Raw genomic sequence first — 17,907 nt, forward strand, 5'->3', positions numbered from 1 at the left:
TAGCAACCAGTCTTCCTCCAGGAAGAGCTCCTGCACCGTCAAAATTCTGCCTTTTTTTTTTTTTTAATCACTTAATAAAAAAAGCAGTGAAAAGAGAAAACTATCATTCAGCACAAGGACTGCAGGGGTACCTACAGAACCTGCCACAGCAGCTGCTAACAAAACACCCCCGTGGAAATATATTCAGGAGACCTGGGTGCAACTGCTCTACGTTATGGGGGCAGCTCTGCCTAAACCACATCCCTGCAAAATGGAAATGCAACATGCACGACCTGGGAGACAACTTCACCCCCGTGTCATAGCCATGGAGGATCCTGGAAAAGCACAGACGCCTTTGGGGTCAGCCTTCACAAAAGGATCTTGATAAATGGAAAGGATACAGGAGAAAGCTGTAAAAATGACTGGATGGGAGGAAAATGTCTTAGAATGAGAAATCTGGAGCTCAATCTGTTCAGCTTGGTTAAAGCAAGACTGAGAGGTAACGTGATTACTGCATAAAACACCCTTCACAAAGAAAATATCATGTAAAAAGGGCTTTGTTATCGCTAATAAGGAATAAAAGGAAGCACTGGCTGACAGCTGAAGGTAAGGAAGAGCCGATAAAGCAAGCATTTCCATACAATGAACCATTAATTTCCAGACGAGGCTCTCAAATAAAGCAGCGGATGCTGCAGAAAAAAGCGTGGTCGGACACAGCGTGCCCCGTGCCAGGGCAAGCGGAAGGAAACAACAGCCTGAGAAATGATGGAAAAAGGACAACGTGATTCTGGGGGCTCTTTGGGCCTAACCTTCTGCATCTAGGCAGAAGTAGTCGGCTGGGACACCTCGCGTGGACAGGGAGCAGCATTACACGTACCTCAAGGCGCTGAGCCGGGTAGAAGTCGGAGAGCTCTGCCTTGCAAAAGCCAGGCTCTAAGAAAACCTGCAAATACAGGTGCCACCATTACGCTCTGATTTCATTCAAGGCTTTCAACGTATTTGAAAACATGATAGGTAAGTGAGGAAAAAAAAGCCCTGCTCTTAATTGCTGTTTCCTTTATTCGCTTCCCCACTCGCTAAGCAATTATGAGGGATATTAAACACATGAGGTAAAAACATTTGCTGCTACCTTTCCTCTCCTCCAAGAATCATCCGGTGTTTGCCCACACAGCATCAGAAAGAGCATCTCTCATGCTACTTATTAAAGTTTAACCATGTTTATTTCACATGGTAGAGCTCCTCTTTGATAAGTACTGATCCAGGTAACACAAAAATAGCTAACAAAGAAGAGCAGCCAAACAAGCTTGGATTTGTGTCATGGTGTTTGCAGGAGCCCAACAGTGACAGGGGGCATGTCCATGCTGGAAAAAAAATGGTGAAGAGCAAGAAGGAACGGTTTTGAGCCAGCAGCATAATGTTGGAGGAGTATTTCAGCATCCTCTTGCACTAGGGTCGGCTTCAGTTTTTAGGTCTAGGGAACGCTCTGCCCTGCAGAGGCAATGGGTTTTGTGGGAACTCCAGCAACACAGACAGCACGGACTGCTGCTGGCAGCTGGTAGGGAGGCAAAAAAAAATAAAGGTGGAGGTTTCTAGGAAGTCTTACAGGAGCCACACAACCCCTTGGTCTTCTTCCCTGGCTAAACAGGGAACCCACGTCCTAAAAAGCCCCTTTGGCACGTGTTTAAGCTCGGTACCTGAAGCAGGCAGGGTTAGCCCTACCTACCTACTGCAGAGGGGTCTGCTTTGCATAAGGCTCATGTAAAGCCCATCAAAGCCCACAAATGAGGCTCAAAATGCTGCTGCAGCGGCGCATAGGATTAATGCTGGTCCTTCTACAGAGGGGTGAATGTCATTTACAGAACTGTGTTAATTCCTGATTTGAATTTAGATGATGTTTTTAAATAAGAAACAAGCTCAGAACATCCGCTGGGAATCTGTGACTTGGATAAGCCTTAATAAGTCACCAAATACAAGCGAGAAGTGCACTCAGACCGCAGTGCTGTGCAAAAATAACAACAACAAAAAGGAAGATCACTTCTAGAGAACAGAGAATAATGGCTTCAGATTGCATATTATCGACACAGCTGATGTGTTTAGCATGATGTGACAGCACTAATGAGCTCAAAATCAGTGAGCTCAAACTATAAAATATGCTCTTGTGAAGAAGGAGATGAGTAGGACAAGTAGGAGATTCTGCGTAGGGTTTTCCTACAAAAGGCACTTCTCTCAAAAGGAGGCAGCAAGAACTAGGAGAAGGAAGGCTGTGGAGCAGACCAGATCAAGATGAAGGGGGTGAGGAGGCAGCAAAGCCTCACCTTTACTCCAGCCAGACTCTCCAAGTGCTGGCAGCTGATGCCGCATGCCCTCAGCAACTCCTCCTGTGGTGGATGGATGGTAAAGCTCAGGTACCACTGAACTCCCCAGAAGCTCATCATACCTAACGTACCTGCATCTTCATTTTTTTTTTTTTATTTTTTTTTTTTCAGGGTGATTTTCCAGCCTGAAGCAAGCAGTATTTGCAGGAGCAGTAAGTGCAAGCACCCATCAGGGACGTGCAACTAACAGGAGCATCCCAGCACTGCTCCTGGCTGCCCCAGCCCCGTGCCATAAGCCCCTTTCACACACACCAGTTTGTTTCGGCTTCATTAGAAACGCTGGTGCTACTACGCTACCCAACAGCTCTCCCCAAACTGGCGGCGTGTTAAAAGACAAGACAGTCCTACACTTATCTAGGAGGTGGTGCTGGGGAAACTTCCCAAGGGTGGAAAGGCAGCTCGGCAGCTCCAGCTGGATTAGCATGCAGCCCACATCTTTACATCGCTCCTCGGCACGGGGAAGGCTTTCTGCGGAGAGACGTGGAAGAGACAGCTGCACCGAAGAATTAAATTTAAAATGCATTTACTTCCAAAGTGGGTGAAAAAATGTCTCTTAACTCCTAATCTTTCATATCGTGGACTCAAGTGAAACGGATGTTCTTTTCTTTTAAAGTCATGCAATTTAATGTGATGCTTCCCAGCAGGCTGCATTTGCTTTAAATGTTTGCGTTTGAAATGTGGAACCACTCCCTCCTCCCCTTAATTTTATCTAGAATTATGAATCCTTCATTTGCTTAAATCTAATCAGAAGAGATGAGCATCAGAGAACCACAGCCTCAGTCTGGGACAATCTTCTGCACCCTTCAGGACACAGAACATTTGGGAAATGCTGCGGAGAGACTCGGTAGCTGCATCCCCCAGGACAGAGAGGAGCCTGCAGGCAGAACTTGGGGCTGAGGCACACCGTCCCCTAAGAGGCTCAGAACACCACTGAACTGCTACGGAAGAGGGTGGGAATGATGAGGACTCGAGCTGACGCTGGGAGCAGTTCCAGCCCTGGGGGGCAAAGGCAGCGTCCCCTCAGCAAACCAGGGCAAGGGCCTGGCTTGGAAAAGGCAGGAAAGAAATCTTGGAACCTTGATGAATAGTTCCTATAAACATCGACCTAATGCTCAGCAATAATCGAGCTGAAAATAGATAGACAAGGATTCTTAAGAGACGGAGAGAGGAAACAACGCCAGCAAATACCCCGATGAGACAGCACATGTCGAGGCACCGGCTTTGCGCAGAGCCAGGCTCTGCCTGTGCCTGCCTGGGGCTTTGCTGCAGCTTATTTAGCTGTAGCAGCAATTCTCCTATTGAGCAGGTAGCTTAGCTCTGTACAAAGCCACAGTGCTTGTTCCAGGAGTACTAACAGGTGGGTGTTCTGCGGGGCACGGAACGGCGATGAAATCCAGACCTTGGCAAGAGCAGTTTTAGGTGCAGCAGAGAGAATAAGGAGCAAGCATCCAGCGTGTTTAAGGTGCTCCACAGGCAGTAAACATGGATGCAACACGGACACGCAGACCTGACAAAAGAGGATGGTGCTAAAGCACGCTGGAAAACAAACACAGCCCCAAGCAGATCCCAGAGCCAAGAGGAAGAAGCCATCAACCTCAACCTCCTGTTCCTCCCAGCAAGGAGGAATAAATGCCACCGGCAGCAAGATGTCCCTCCCGGAGGCAGCACGGGACGCCGATGACTCGCTGCTTTTTTAGTATTAGGAGCAGTCAGGACTAGGAGCAGAAATACCTGGCTGCAGGAGAGGCTGCTGACCTTACAAGAGGGCTGGGAAGGCTCAGTGGGTAAAAGCCCCCAGCAAGTGCTACTAGATAGTAATTTCCACCTGCAATATCAGCCTCTGCCTGCATTTCAGCTGAGCCTCTGGGAAAGTCTCTGCATCTGCTGGCTGCAGCCCCATTTGGGGGCAGGCTTTGAGGAAGCGTGCAGAATGCCAGGCACACCTGCAGGGGAGCCGAGAAGGAAGAAAGAACATCCAAAAACCAACCCTTACCCTCACCCCAACCTCCTTTTCCCAGAAGGGGAATGGAAAGGTGAGCAGAGAAAGGTACAGATAATAGGTAAAAGCGTACAGCAACTTTTAAGTTATTACTGAGTCTGCTTCTGTAGCAGCATTTTTAATGTCCTTTTATTTCTCTATGGCAACTTGGTCCGAACTAATAGTAACCCTTTAATTAGAGAGGTGCAGTTTCACAATTCACCAGCCCTAAGTTCTCAGCTTTGCCATAAGTCATGTTTCCTTTTGACCCCGACAAGACTTCAAGTGCAGCACTGCACTAGTTATGCCAACTTACAAAGCTTAAAAGGAAAAATTAAAAACTGAGAATTTTCATGTATTTATTTACTTTGAAAGAGCCTATATTGTGGTAGATTTCCCTCCCCCTTTCCCAGGTTTTGAATCAAACACCTCTATGTCAACATATCCAGATACCTGCAAATGGACCTCCCTCTCTGGCAACAACACCCACTGATAATTATTGTCCTGCAAAAATCTCAAACTTGACTGCCTTGGGGCAATGGTCAGGGCAGCAAAAGAGCCTGAAGATTTCTTTCATTTTCTAAGCTGGACACGAATCCCATTCCCTGTGCATCTCTTTCATCATTCTGAGGAAACAGAGGACAGAAAGAGTGTTAAATGCCAGAAGAACCAGAGAAACAAAAGACAAACTCATTCCTGAACCCCCAACCCATCACTGTGACAAGGCAGAGAACAACCAGGGATGAGAAGCAGACCGCCACTGCACCGAGAATAAAGTTCTCTTTCAGGAGGACATTCGCAACAGCACTCGGGGACTCAAACAGGAACATTAGTTAGCTATTTTATGCAAGAAAGACTGCTTGAATAATCAGTTTTTCTGATGTTGCCATGTCTTTTCATTTGTTAGCATGGAGCATAATTGCTCCTTGAAAAGCTGAATGATTTTAAATTAGATGGAAAGACGGTCACCGCAAGCAAAGAATTTTGAACGTTCCCATCCAAAGTTGAAGGTTTATAAATATGAGTTGAAAAGAGATGGAATAATTAATCTGGCAGCATTCACTTAATTTGTCCCCTTTCTTTTGTTTCTTCCTTACTATCCAAGTACGCACAACCCTGGTAATGAAGAGCAGGAAAATAAATAAATTTACCTAGACCAACCTCCTTGCCAGACCTGGAAGCCATCAGTACAGCCAGCAGCAGTGATTAAGCCCAGATTACGTTAAAACAAATTTGTCATGTTACTCAGAAGACTTCCATTTGGCATTGGCCCAAGTATTTCTGTTAGTCTTTATTTTCTCTCCAAGCACCGAGCAGTGCCACGGACTCCCCCTGGCCAAGGGACCCTGCTCGCAGCAGGACCAGGGCAGGATGCTTGGGGCTCGGTCTGCCTGTGGCTTGAACACCCCCAAGGCCAGAGACAGGATCGGTCGATCCCTCATCTGCAAGCTTTCTGCTTGCAGGAGCTATTTCCAGGCACTGAAATCATGACTCGATTGCTCCAGCAACCGAACCAACTCCTTCTCACCAGCTGATTCAGCTGAGCTCTGCCATCGTGCCTTTTCTTGGTTTGCTCGACGTATCTTTCCCAAATCCCTCGCTCTCTTATTTCCTCTCCCCCCCCACCAAAGCACCATATTCCTGAAGCCAGCTGTCACCCTTACCAGAGGATTTTGCGGTTGCTATTTGTATACGGGGGAAGTCCACGGTGCCTTTTCTCTGCAAATGCAAAGCTGCTCTTGCTCCACTGCGGAGCAAGCCCGGCCAGCGAGGAGCAGGGAAGGCGCTGCCGGAGGAAGGGAGGAGCAGCAAAGGGCAGCAGAGCCTCCACGTGCTGCCTGGGAGGCTGGCAACTTGCAGCCACTTGAAAACTTCAGGGAGATTCAGGGTCATTTCTTCTCCTGCGAGCGTGTGCTGCCTTCAGTCCGCAGGCGGCGGGCGCTCTGCTGAAGATGACGCATCGGGGAGAGGAGATTTTAGTAACTGGGGCAGAGGAGGAGAGGCAGCGAGCGGTGAGAGGAGGAGGGGAATGAGCCTACATAAAGCAGCAAAACTCAGGAAGAGGCAAGGCTTTCTTAAAGGAGAGAAATGGAAGAGGGAGAGAGCAAAGTCCGGGGAGTTTTGGAGCAGAGGGGAGCATTTTACAAGAGAGCTGTGACCTTGTCACACCTTGTGCAGACGCACGAGGAGACTTTCAGGCCCTGACTCCATGCCACCACAAAAGGCAGGAGTCCAGAGGCCTGCTGAGGTCTGAAATTCAAGACCAGTGTTTGCAGAATTACTGCACTGAGACCAAAGCTTCACTGGGCAGAGGCACCGGGCCATAAAGCTGGGTAATGCACATCCCCGTGTGCCTGTACAGCCAAGAGACAAGCCCCAATACTAAAACAGCGGAGGAGTTTCCAGCAGTGAGTATCAAAAAACAGTCAAGTCGTCTATAGCTTTTTTTATTCCTGACTTTTTAAACATAACTAACCACAGGTTCATCTTTAAGAGGCAGGGGAGGGAAGGAAATCTCGCCTTGATTCATTACAGCACTATGTACACATCTCACTTTAAGTGCCTAAGTCCAATTTAATTTGATTTGACTATATATGCTAAAATTGCTCAAGGAATAGATGACCCAGTTAGTCCTCAGACTGAAATCTGGGACCACGCAAATAGTACTGACAATTCCCATTTACATACTTCTTCTTCCTGCTTCAAAGCGTAGAGCCACGATCGTTTCTTCTCAAAATCATGAAAATGTAAGATGGGTAAATATCCTCTCCTCGCCAGTCCTTCCAGGAAACAACCATTTCACAGAAACTTTACTCCAACATGGCCAATCTAAGAGAGAAGTTGGCAAATTTCGCCACCAAATAATTGAAAATTGGGAATTTGAGGAGCACAAAGCACCTGGCACACCTCAGCTACCCACGGTCCTAATGCAATCCCCGTGACAAACCCCATCAGCTTCTGGCCCAAGCAACATGCTTCCATGTTCTGCTTTGCAAACAGAAAGGTGAAGCTGCATTTGCTCCCCACATGCTCCCCACATTTGTGATCGTCCCCCTGTACTCGGCTCTGGTGAGGCCGCACCTCGAGTACTGTGTTCAGTTTTGGGCCCCTCGCTACAAGAAGGACATCGAGGTGCTTGAGCGGGTGCAGAGAAGGGCGACGAAGCTGGTGAGGGGCCTGGAGAACAAGTCCTACGAGGAGTGGCTGAGGGAGCTGGGCTTGTTCAGCCTGGAGAAGAGGAGGCTCAGGGGCGACCTTATCGCTCTCTATAGGTACCTCAAGGGAGGCTATAGCGAGGTGGGGGTTGGCCTGTTCTCCCACGTGCCTGGTGACAGGACGAGGGGGAATGGGCTTAAGTTGAGCCAGGGGAGTTTTAGGTTAGATGTTAGGAAGAACTTCTTCACTGAAAGGCTTGTGAGGCACTGGAACAGGCTGCCCAGGGAAGTGGTGGAGTCACCATCCCTGGAGGTCTTTAAAAGACGTTTAGGTGTAGAGCTTAGGGATATGGTTTAGTGGGGACTGTTATCGTTAGGTCAGAGGTTGGACTCAACGATCTTGAGGTCTCTTCCAACCTAGAAATTCTGTGATTCTGTGATATGCTCATCCTTCTTGCACAAGGCCTCGTGCTCTCCTGGTGCCTCCAAGCAACTGGGATATCCTGGGTCCAGGCACAGCAGCTGCCTTTGCACCTCAGGTACTGTGAGCCCCCTTCTCTGGGGGCAGCACGGGCCGTACACCAAAGGGTAATCAACGCTCCGTGATGCTCTTAAAGAAAAACCAGTTAATCTGAGTTGTCAATTAACCCCAAAGACCCAAATCCCCTCCTCCCCAGCTGCCTGTGTGGCAGAGGGAGCTGCCTCCAGATCCATTCCCCGTGCACACCCCAGAGCTGCTGCCACCTGCAAAAGCAGCTCCTGGCACCTCACCCCCGAGCCAAGTACTGCCCCTAAGGGACATCAGTCCCTGAGGGCTTTACTCTGCCCAAACACCCATCAATTTTCACGGGACTCTGACCCAAACTGAAGTCTCCCCGGTTTTAAAGCAGACGCAATTCCAAGTGCCAGCAGGCAGCTCACGCATACGTTTCACACAAAAAAAATGGGGAAGGAAAAAGGAACGGCCTGTACACAGCCCCGCTAGGGATGGCAGCAAAGATTTACTAGCAAAGGACAGCAGCGAAGCCTCCTACTTCTGAAATGTTATTACCTTGACATAATAGGACAGTGACCGTGTCGCAGCCCATTTCCATACCGTGCCGCCGGCTCTCTTGGGCCCGTGGCAAAGAAAGCAGCGCCGTGCAGAGGGCGAAAGCACCACGCACAAACCAGGCTGTCCACACCTACCCTCAACTAAAGCCACAGGAACTTAACCACTTATTAAAGGTCTTTCCAAACTGGGGTCTCTTGCAGTCACTGTCGGCAAGTTCGTCACCAGCTAGGCTCCGCTCCCCGACACTTGCCCGAGTGCCTTAGTTATTGCATCCGAGGGCTTTATGGCATTATTTGAAGCTTGCTATTTACCTAGTTACACAAGACCCAGCAGCTTAGAGCCTGCGCTCTGCCTGGGCTGCAAATCTCTGCAACTACCTCCAAAATAGCCCAGATTTTATGACCCGTTAAGCTTAATGATAAACCCTTGGATTTATGTTCCAGGCTAGTGAGCAGTGGGAGATCAAGGGCTAAGCTTTGATTTATCTGCAGGCCACGGGAGCTTGTTATTTATTTCTTTATTCCTATTTTCCTCGGCACTTGCCACGATGACCGCAACACTTTGCTATGACATCATGGCACTTCAGAGCGTTATTTATATCACAGTCACGGCCGCACGTGGACCTTTTGTGGTGCTGGTGGGGCCCCTGCCAGCAGGAGGGGAGCGCTGCTGGAGAGCTCTTCCAGCTCCTACCCAGCCTCAGCCGAGGATCCTGCTACAGAGACGGTAACACCAGACCTCCCTGGTGGTGGGTAACGCGATGGTTTTCACCTGCAAAGACTGATGGAGGTGGGGGAACGGCCTGGGAAGGAGCGCTGTACTGCTCTGCAGTGGCTTTGTTCATTGGTAGTGCTTTCTGCGTGATGCTACTGGTGCCTGAGTTGAGATAAGCTCTGCTTTATGATGCTTTAAATCCAGAATCAGGAAAAGAGGTGTGTGTTATCCAATCTTTGCCTTGACTGACAACTTGACAGCCTTTCACATACTTAAAAAAAGCGGGCACTGTGGAGAGATGCTACTCAGCGTGGTCCAGTGCTCTGCTTTTATTATAAATCTCACTGCTTTACGGGTTTCTCTGAAAAACCCATCTCTGGAATCAGGGGATTGCAAGAAAATCTTCCGTATGCTCTCAAAATTTGCTTTAAAAGGAAACACGGAGAAAATTAAATGCCCTACCTGGTAGGAAAAAGCCTTGAGAAACTGTTCATGAGGACCGCAAGTGTCCACACAAGTCAGGGTTTCACAATTGTGCAGCTTTAAATGCTCCTCACAGTGCCAGGCCCCCAGGTGTTGGTGTAAGCCCGCTGCCAGCACAGCTGGTTAGCAGCTCGAACACGGGCAGGTGGCTGCATCGCCAAGTGCCAGGGCAAAAGACTGGGAAAGTGCTGCTAAATGCAGCACTACAAAGCTGATCACAACCTGGGTTATTTCCTTCCGTGATTATTCCATCCGTGGTACTGCGCTGCACGGGTCTATCAGACTGCTTTGGTAATACTGGGAGAGGATGGGAAAAGTAAACATTAAAGGGCAAATCTGGAGAAGCTGAAGCTTGCAGAACGAAGAGGATGTGCTTTATAATAAGAGGCATCTGTCAGGGGAGCCGTGCATTATCCAGTCTTTCTCATGACTGACAACTTGACAGCTTTTCACGCATTAAAAACCCCTTCAAAAAGCATTAGTTAGCAATTATCACCAATTTTCCCATTAAGTCCATGAAACAATAGCTGCAGCTTAATTTCTAGCTGCATCAGGACAGTTGACTGTTTTTCTTCTGTTTGGACAAAATTGGGAGATGATGAAAAAGTGCAAGATGCCATTTCAGCAATAAGGGAAAGATGCCCAAGAGCAAAGCAAATAGCGAGAGACACGTGGTTCTCTTCCTAAGAGAAATTCTAATTTATGAGAATAAAAATTGCAAAAGCAATGCGTGTGTGTGGGGGGGGGGACACGCAGAAACCCTTTAGCCCTCAGTTAAAGATCTCTCACGCAGCAGCATCAGGATGTCACCAGCAAGAAGAGACCGTGGGCCAAGTCTAACAGATTCTGAGGAAAAAGTCAAAATACTTCTTCAAGCAGAAAGTGATAATAAACGTGAGCCCGTGAAGTAGCCACAAGGCTATCAGGTTTCCCACTCGATACGTAATCCCTGGGGCTTGCTGCACCAGTGAGGTCCAAAGTCAGGCTGGATTGCCCCAAAATAAAGAAGTACTGGCCTTGGCTTGACTTCATTGCCGCAAACCTTTCCCTTGGAAAGGAGCAGCCCTGCTGACTGGTGGCATGGCCCATGCTCCTCTACCCCAGAAGAGGAAAAACCCATGCTTGCTGTTAGCCCTTTAAGAGACTGTGAGCCACTTTTTAGCTAGAAGGGCTCTGCATCAATTATTTATCTCAGCCCTTGTACTCCGTAAGTACTTGAACAGGCAGCACTTACTCTCCCTGTGAATCCTGAGAGCGCAGCGAGCTGGTCCTCAAAGAGATGGGGATGGAAAGCTTCGGGTTTTCCACCCTGCTCCCAGGAACAAGCCCCCCGTGGCACGCACAGCACGTGGCTTTGCTCGTGCTCCCCCAGAGTGGTCTTCAGGGTACGTATTACTCCATCTGCCCCATCACCAACGTTTAGTTTTGGCCTAAGGGCTCCCGGCCCTAACAACTTTCACTCCCTGCCGACCCCGCTGTGACTCCCCCCCCGCAGGACGGGGCTCTTTCCACAGAGCCACACAACCGCAGTCCCAGACAGCCCCGTGTGGGATCTTCCTAAGTTGTTTTCTTTTCCACTTCTCCTTTATCTCCTGTCCTAAAAACGTCAGAACGGAGATCAACAACTTGAAAGGCAATCACCACCTGCAACCGCTGCAGCAACGCTGAACTATTTTGGCAGCCAGGCCTCTCCCAGCACCGCTGCCGGGGCACACGCTGGCGCTGGGCAGACACAGCGTGTTCCCAGCCCTGGGCTGCATCGCTTCGAGCTTCTGGATGAAACACGGAGGTACCCAGACATTTCCTGAGATTACAGCCATCACCCTGGCACTGGAACGCTTTCCAGTAGTGCACTAAACTTTATGTTTCCGACATAAATCCCCCAGTTATGCTCCTTCCCCCAAACCCTGCTGGCACACCCTGCAGCCCAGACCTGTCTCCCAAGCTGCTGCCTCACAGGCAACAACTTTTTTTAGCCAGTTCTTCCTGCCCTTCGTGTTTTAGGTGACACAAAACACAAGAGGCAGGACATTTTGCTATTTGGACGAGAGGGGTTCAGTGTGCAAGCGCATGCTCCAAAAATCTGTCACGGTGGCACAGCTCGGGGAACATTCACCTCGTACTCACCTTGCTCTCACGAAAACCTTCCCACTTCTTCAGCCTACAAAAATCACCCCTCTCTATAATGCATTAAATCAAACATCCTCCAAGATCTAAGCAAAATGCAGCAAATCTGTTGTCTTTGGGGCCTTTACAAACAAGGTAGTAACAAATCTAATAGATGTAAAACCAGGCTCCCGTGGAGAAGGTGGGATTTGGGCCAACACATAAACCATTTAAGCGTTCTGACGTTTTATTTATATTGCATGAAGAGTTCAGGAACAACCCCTTCGAACTGTACTTCATTTATGCATCCCTCTAAGCGCCCTTCTGTGAGAATCCCACAGAGGATTCATGAGAAGTCCTTTAAATGCATTTATTTACGTGGCCCAAACAGCCCGGCGAGGCATTAAGCGTTGTTCTTGTAATCCTGTGAAGGACCAAGAGCCTCCTGGGACAAACTGAGTCGCTTCAGCTCAGGACCAGATAGTTTTGCACCTGCCTAAAAAAGAAAGCTGACCACCTGAAAGTACAAAAAAGCCTTCCAAAGCAATTACCATAATCCCTCCCGTTACACAGAGGTTAAATAACTTCTGCGAGGTGGCTCAGCCACAGCACAGCCTGGATTAGAGCCGCGGTGCCTCCTGACTTCCAGCTCCGTGCTCAGCTCAGCGCCTTAAATAGCTCGAGTGCAAGGAATTAGCTCTGCACATACGTCCGACTCAGGGAATGGGAGAGCTGGAGTTCAACTAGCGGTAACAAAGCCTGTGGAGAGTCCTGGGGGAGAAACGTAAAGTTTTAACCTGATACCACCACCCGAACCACCTGTATGAAGGCCTACGGCTACAGTTTGCTGCCACCAGTTTTGACAGTGAATTATCCACACACAGCAGAGCATGCTGCAATAAAATGTTTATAGCTACCAGCAGGAGCCTTCTTGGGGCATTTATTTGTTCCAGGTTTTCTTTGTTGGCGTTTTTTTTTTTTTTGTCCTCTCCTTTGTCAACAAGGGTCTCTCCATGCTCCTGTTTCTGGAGTACCTCCATGGCTATGAAAATAATGAAGTTTTTTGCTACGGAAGGAGTTGAGTGACACCGCACGTTTTTATTTGCATTATTACGTATTTCTACAGTCATTTCTGGCCCGTGTGGCTTTCCTCTCAGAGGTGACTGCACACACGTGCTTCTACTACTCCACTGCCTGTAGCTGCAGCGTGCTCTTTTACTTGTCAGCTGCCTCCAGCAGAGGACAATAAATCTAAAACAGCCCGAAAAAAAAAGGGAAAATCTCTACTGCTTTTTTTGGCATCCGAGATCTTTGGCTTAGCCTATTTTTGGCAGAACATCTTTGTTCAGCAAGATCAGAGCTCCCACCCCTGTGACACCAGAGCACGTCCTGCTGCTGCCTGCCCTGCTTGCTAGCACCGAGCTCCAACAGCGGAGCTGGTGCACAGAGAGAGCCCAGAAAGAAAAAGCACGAGAGCCAGGATTTCCCTTTGCCTCCACCTGCCAGGCGCTGAGTGAGGTGTGCTGCTCCTCTGCCTTCACCCCAGCTCACTGCACATGCACACCTCATGCAGAAAGCTCCCCAGGGTAAAAAAACGTCTCACCCTGTGCCAACAGGACCCCAGTCAGGGTGGCTCGTGGTGTGTAAATAGAAACACGTGTGCGTATCTCTGGTGTTTTAGTACGAGTTTTGCAGAAGAATGGTCAGAAATAGCAAAGGGCAGCCTGGTCTGTAGAAGAACTGAACTTAATTCAGATGTTTTCGTTTTGTTGGTTTGATTTAAGGATATATTCAATGTTTTCAGAGCTCTGTCTGCTCTGAGATGTAGTTACCTTCGTACTACAGGAGCATCTTCAGTGATAACACTCTGCCTTGCCCCAGGAAGGCAAACAGTTGGAAATGATGCAAAATAGTGACTTTGCATGTCCTGGCTCACTCCACGATGCGAGCACGTGCTTCCTATCTCACTGCAGGACAGGCACTGCTCGGAAGGGGAGAGTCCTTGGACATTTAAGGCACAATGCTGGGCACAAATTCTGTGTTTGGTGCCAGAGCTGCAAGACAGCTGCTTTCACCAACGTAGCTGAGCCTTGCGAGAGCCAAATGCTGTGGCAGGTCGTAGCCCTGAAGGCCCTGTGACACTCCTCTTTCCCCAGGGGAAAAATAATAATAATAATTAAAAAAAAAAAAAAAAGTAAGAGCTAAACATTCATTTTGTTAGCAAATACTCCACCTTCCTGGCACGAGAGAGCCCTCCAAATGCGACACCGAGCTCCGCAGCCCTGCCGAGCCTGGCGACAGGCAGGCTGAAACACGGCACTGACTGCAGCTCCCCGGAGAATCGGTGTGGTCTAATGGATTAACGGCTTTATTAGAGTTACCTGAACATTAAGTATCATTAGAGAGCCCTGAAATTTGCTCTATTTTTTTCCCTTTTGAACGGCCTCATAACTGACTGGTTTTTGGTGCTCTGCGGTTGATGTTTTTGAAACTTTCCAGTTTTCAGCTCTTTTCCGCAGGGAACAAAGCTGATGCAGGTGTGCTCTCTCCAGCAGGCAGGGCTCTTCACATCCCTCATCGCCAGCTGAAGCTGGTCCTAATAGGGGGCAGCTGCCTCAAATCAAGTTCTGTACCAGGAGGTTAGGGAGATCCTTTCTGCAGCTGCCACCAAGCAAGAGAGACGAGCCCGTATCAGGCATCTGGGGAGGCATGAGGAGGGAAGCCATAGGAACTAAGGCTCTGCCAACCATTTTTTTTGAGCAAAATGTCATATAAAATGCCTGTCACGCTTCAAATGGCTATTAATAAGATGGAAAATGTTTAATAAATTATAACTAATGGAGATAAATAGACCACAGTTACAAGATGGTGAAAATGATATGCCCTCCAGGTGTGAGGGACATCAGACTCGTGACATTTCCATCGTTGTGCTCCTGGTTTTTGCCTGGCTGCAACCACTGAGCGTCCCACATGGGTGCCTGAGGGTTCACTCGGCTTCCACCACAATCTAGGAAAAAATTGCAGCAGACCAAACTCTGCTGAGCTGAGCAAGGAGCAAAGCAGAGCTGGCCCAGGAAACCCCATCAGGATGGACAAACAGCACCACAAGCCAAAACAAAACACTAAGTGCAGGCTATCTCGAGGTATTTTAGCAGGAGGGCTTTGTTTGGGGTCTATGCACGCTCCAGAAACCCTTCACACGTACCATGGTACCCACAGACACCCGTTAACAGCTCCAGCGGATGGCACACAGCAGACTGCTGGTTTCAGCTTTTGCAAAGTAAGGCAGTGAACGCGGAGAGGATTTATGAATTTGAACAGGTTCGTGGCAGACACTTGAGATCCTTAATTGGAGCAACTTCAAAGCAGTAATTGTATTGAAGTGTCAAGTCTGAGTGTGATCAGAGCAGAGGAACAGGGATGCAGGTGCTTCCCCCCCTACCTTTTCCCCCATTCCTCCCTGAAACCACAGAGTGCCCGTGGCAGATTCGTGCCAGCATCACCTCATGGGCAACGCCCAAGCCACGGGAGCTGGAGAGTCCTCCTTGAACACAAGCAAAACCCCAATGACCCAGCCGATGCCGAAAAGCACTGTTTCCCCTTAACATCTCCCCTGCTTCAGTACTGAACGTGGGGTTGGAGGCGAGGCCGATGAGATAAAGCAACACTCAGCTCCTGTTAACTAGCACCACGAGAAGTTTGTTCTTAGCCAGCTGACGCCAGGGATTTACGCTGCTGACCAACTTTCTCGCAAAGCATTTTATTTCTGAAACTAACGGCACCCTGGTGACATGTTTCACTGTAGGATTAGCCATCAGACAGACACTGAGACTTCACTGAAAGCCAAATATTCACCTACTGCATTTGGGACTGATGAAGGTAGCCAGGAATAGCAAAACAGGGATGCCAAACAGCCAAAGCAATTACACAAGCAACAGCATTTACTACGCACACACACGATGATGACTGGTTTGCTCTCCCTTTCTTTACGGTAAGGTTAAAAAAAAAATGCAGAAACACCTAAACTCCGCTCTCAGCTGCTGCACGAAGGCGGGACCACGGCAGGCTGGGCTGAAGTCTTCTGAGGAAAATTAATGCCTTCTTGAAAGCGCGGTTTCACCTCGATCAAAAGCACTTGTAAAAAAACAGCGTTTGAAGCAAGGAGAGAAAAAAAAAAAAAAAAAAAAAAGGAGCTTTGTGTCAGCACTTTCCAAACGAGTGCCACTGCCTTTTCCTCAACCCAAGCCGCGTTTTTCGCTTGGTCTGCCTCGAATTAATTTGTTTGCTGGAGCAACACCTTAATGCCGGATGGAACAAAGGCTCTCCATCAAGGAGCCGAAACGCCACGAACCCCAAAAGCGCAGCGAACCCTGCACAGCCCCGAAATTCACCCACGCGGGGATCGCCCCCGAGCATCGCAGCGACACGGAGCGTGCAACCAACGGGCTGCTGCTGCTGCTGCCGGCGGGGAACAAAGGGACGGCAGGCGGGCGGCTCGCTGCCGGCCCCGCGTATCCCCGGCACGGCACGGCACAGCCCGGTGCGGTCCCCCCGCTCCCCGCCCTACCTCTGCCGCCGCGCCCCCAGCGCCATCTTCTCTTCTCGCGGGCGGCGCCCGCCGGGCTCGGCTCGGCTCGGTTCGAGCGGGTTCGGCTCGGCCCGCAGGTGCCGCCGCCGCGCCCCGCCCCCGAGGTGGGCGGGGTCTGGCGAGAGGAGACGCCCCCCTCCCTCCCGAGGCCACGCCCCCGCCGCCGCCGGGGGAAAGCGCGCGCCGGGAGCTGGCGGGTTGGGGTTGGAATTAAGGTTGGTTTGGGGTTAGCATTAAGGTTAGGGTTAGGATTGGGTTGGGGTTAGGATTAGGGTTGGTTTGGGGTTAGGGTTTAGGGTTTAGGGTTAGGTTTGGTTTGGTTTGGGGTTAGGATTAGGTTTAGGGTTGGTTTGGGGTTAGCATTAAGGTTAGGGTTAGGGTTGGGTTGGGGTTAGGATTAACTTTAGGGTTGGTTTGGGGTTAGCATTAAGGTTAAGGTTAGGATTAACGTTAGGGTTGGGTTGGGATTAGGATTAGGGTTAGGGCTGGGTTAGGGTTAGGTTAGGGTTAGGGTTTAGGGTTTAGGGTTAGGTTTAGGATTAGGGTTGGTTTGGGGTTAAGATTAAAGTTATGGTTAGGATTAACGTTAGGGTTGGGTTGGGGTTAGGATTAGGGTTAGGGTTGGTTTGGGGTTAGGGTTTAGGGTTAGGTTTGGTTTGGGGTTAGGATTAGGTTTAGGGTTGGTTTGGGGTTAGCATTAAGGTTGGGGTTAGGATTAGGGTTGGTTTGGGGTTAGGGTTTAGGGTTTAGGGTTAGGTTTGGTTTGGGGTTAGGATTAGGTTTAGGGTTGGTTTGGGGTTAGCATTAAGGTTAGGGTTAGGGTTGGGTTGGTTTGGGGTTAGGATTAACTTTAGGGTTGGTTTGGGGTTAGCATTAAGGTTAGGGTTAGGATTAACGTTAGGGTTGGTTTGGGGTTAGGGTTAGGGTTTAGGGTTAGGTTTAGGATTAGGGTTGGTTTGGGGTTAGGATTAGGTTTAGGGTTGGTTTGGGGTTAGCATTAAGGTTAGGGTTAGGATTAACGTTAGGTTTGGGTTGGGGTTAGGGTTGGTTTGGGGTTAGGGTTAGGGTTGGTTTGGGTTTAGGGTTAGGGTTAGGGTTACAATTAGGGTTAGGGTTAATGTTAGGTTTAGGGTTAGGGTTAGGGGTTAGGGGTTAGGGTTAGGGTTGGTTTGGGTTTAGGGTTAGGGTTAGGGTTAGGGTTAGGGTTAGGGTTAGGGTTAGGGTTAGGGTTAGGGTTAGGGTTAGGGTTAGGGTTAGGCTGGGAGTGTTTTGCCCCGCAGCATGCTGGGAGTTGTGGTCCTCAGGCCTTCCCAGTGGAAGCCGCTGTGTGATTGTCTCAGAGGAGCCCAGGGCTGAAGTGGCAGGCAGGGCTTGCCGGCACTATGGGCGGGAGCTGCTGGGTTCGGTTTGGCCCAGCCCGCGCCACTGATGTGCTGTGCCACAACAGGGTGGGTGGTTGGGGCTGTCCCCAAGTG

General features: G+C 49.4%; 1 protein-coding gene across 4 annotated transcripts in view; it reads right to left on the reverse strand.

Moving 5' to 3' along the window:
* The window catches only part of PAK5 (p21 (RAC1) activated kinase 5), an 82,296-nt gene extending 65,771 nt beyond the window's left edge, over positions 1–16,525 (reverse strand). Inside the window, exon 1 of one of the 4 annotated variants that reach the window (XM_084513542.1) lies at positions 16,412–16,525. The gene's annotated coding sequence lies outside the window, so the exon portion shown is untranslated. Of the gene's footprint in view, positions 1–856; positions 875–5,996; positions 6,248–15,864; positions 15,883–16,411 lie in introns of those variants that run through there. The other 3 variants (XM_084513544.1, XM_084513543.1, XM_084513545.1) reach the window with 3 other exon arrangements.
* Between the last annotated feature and the right edge of the window lie 1,382 nt (positions 16,526–17,907).

Source organism: Aythya ferina (assembly GCF_964211825.1).
Source record: "Aythya ferina genome assembly, chromosome: 3".
Classification (NCBI taxonomy): Eukaryota; Metazoa; Chordata; class Aves; order Anseriformes; family Anatidae; genus Aythya; species Aythya ferina.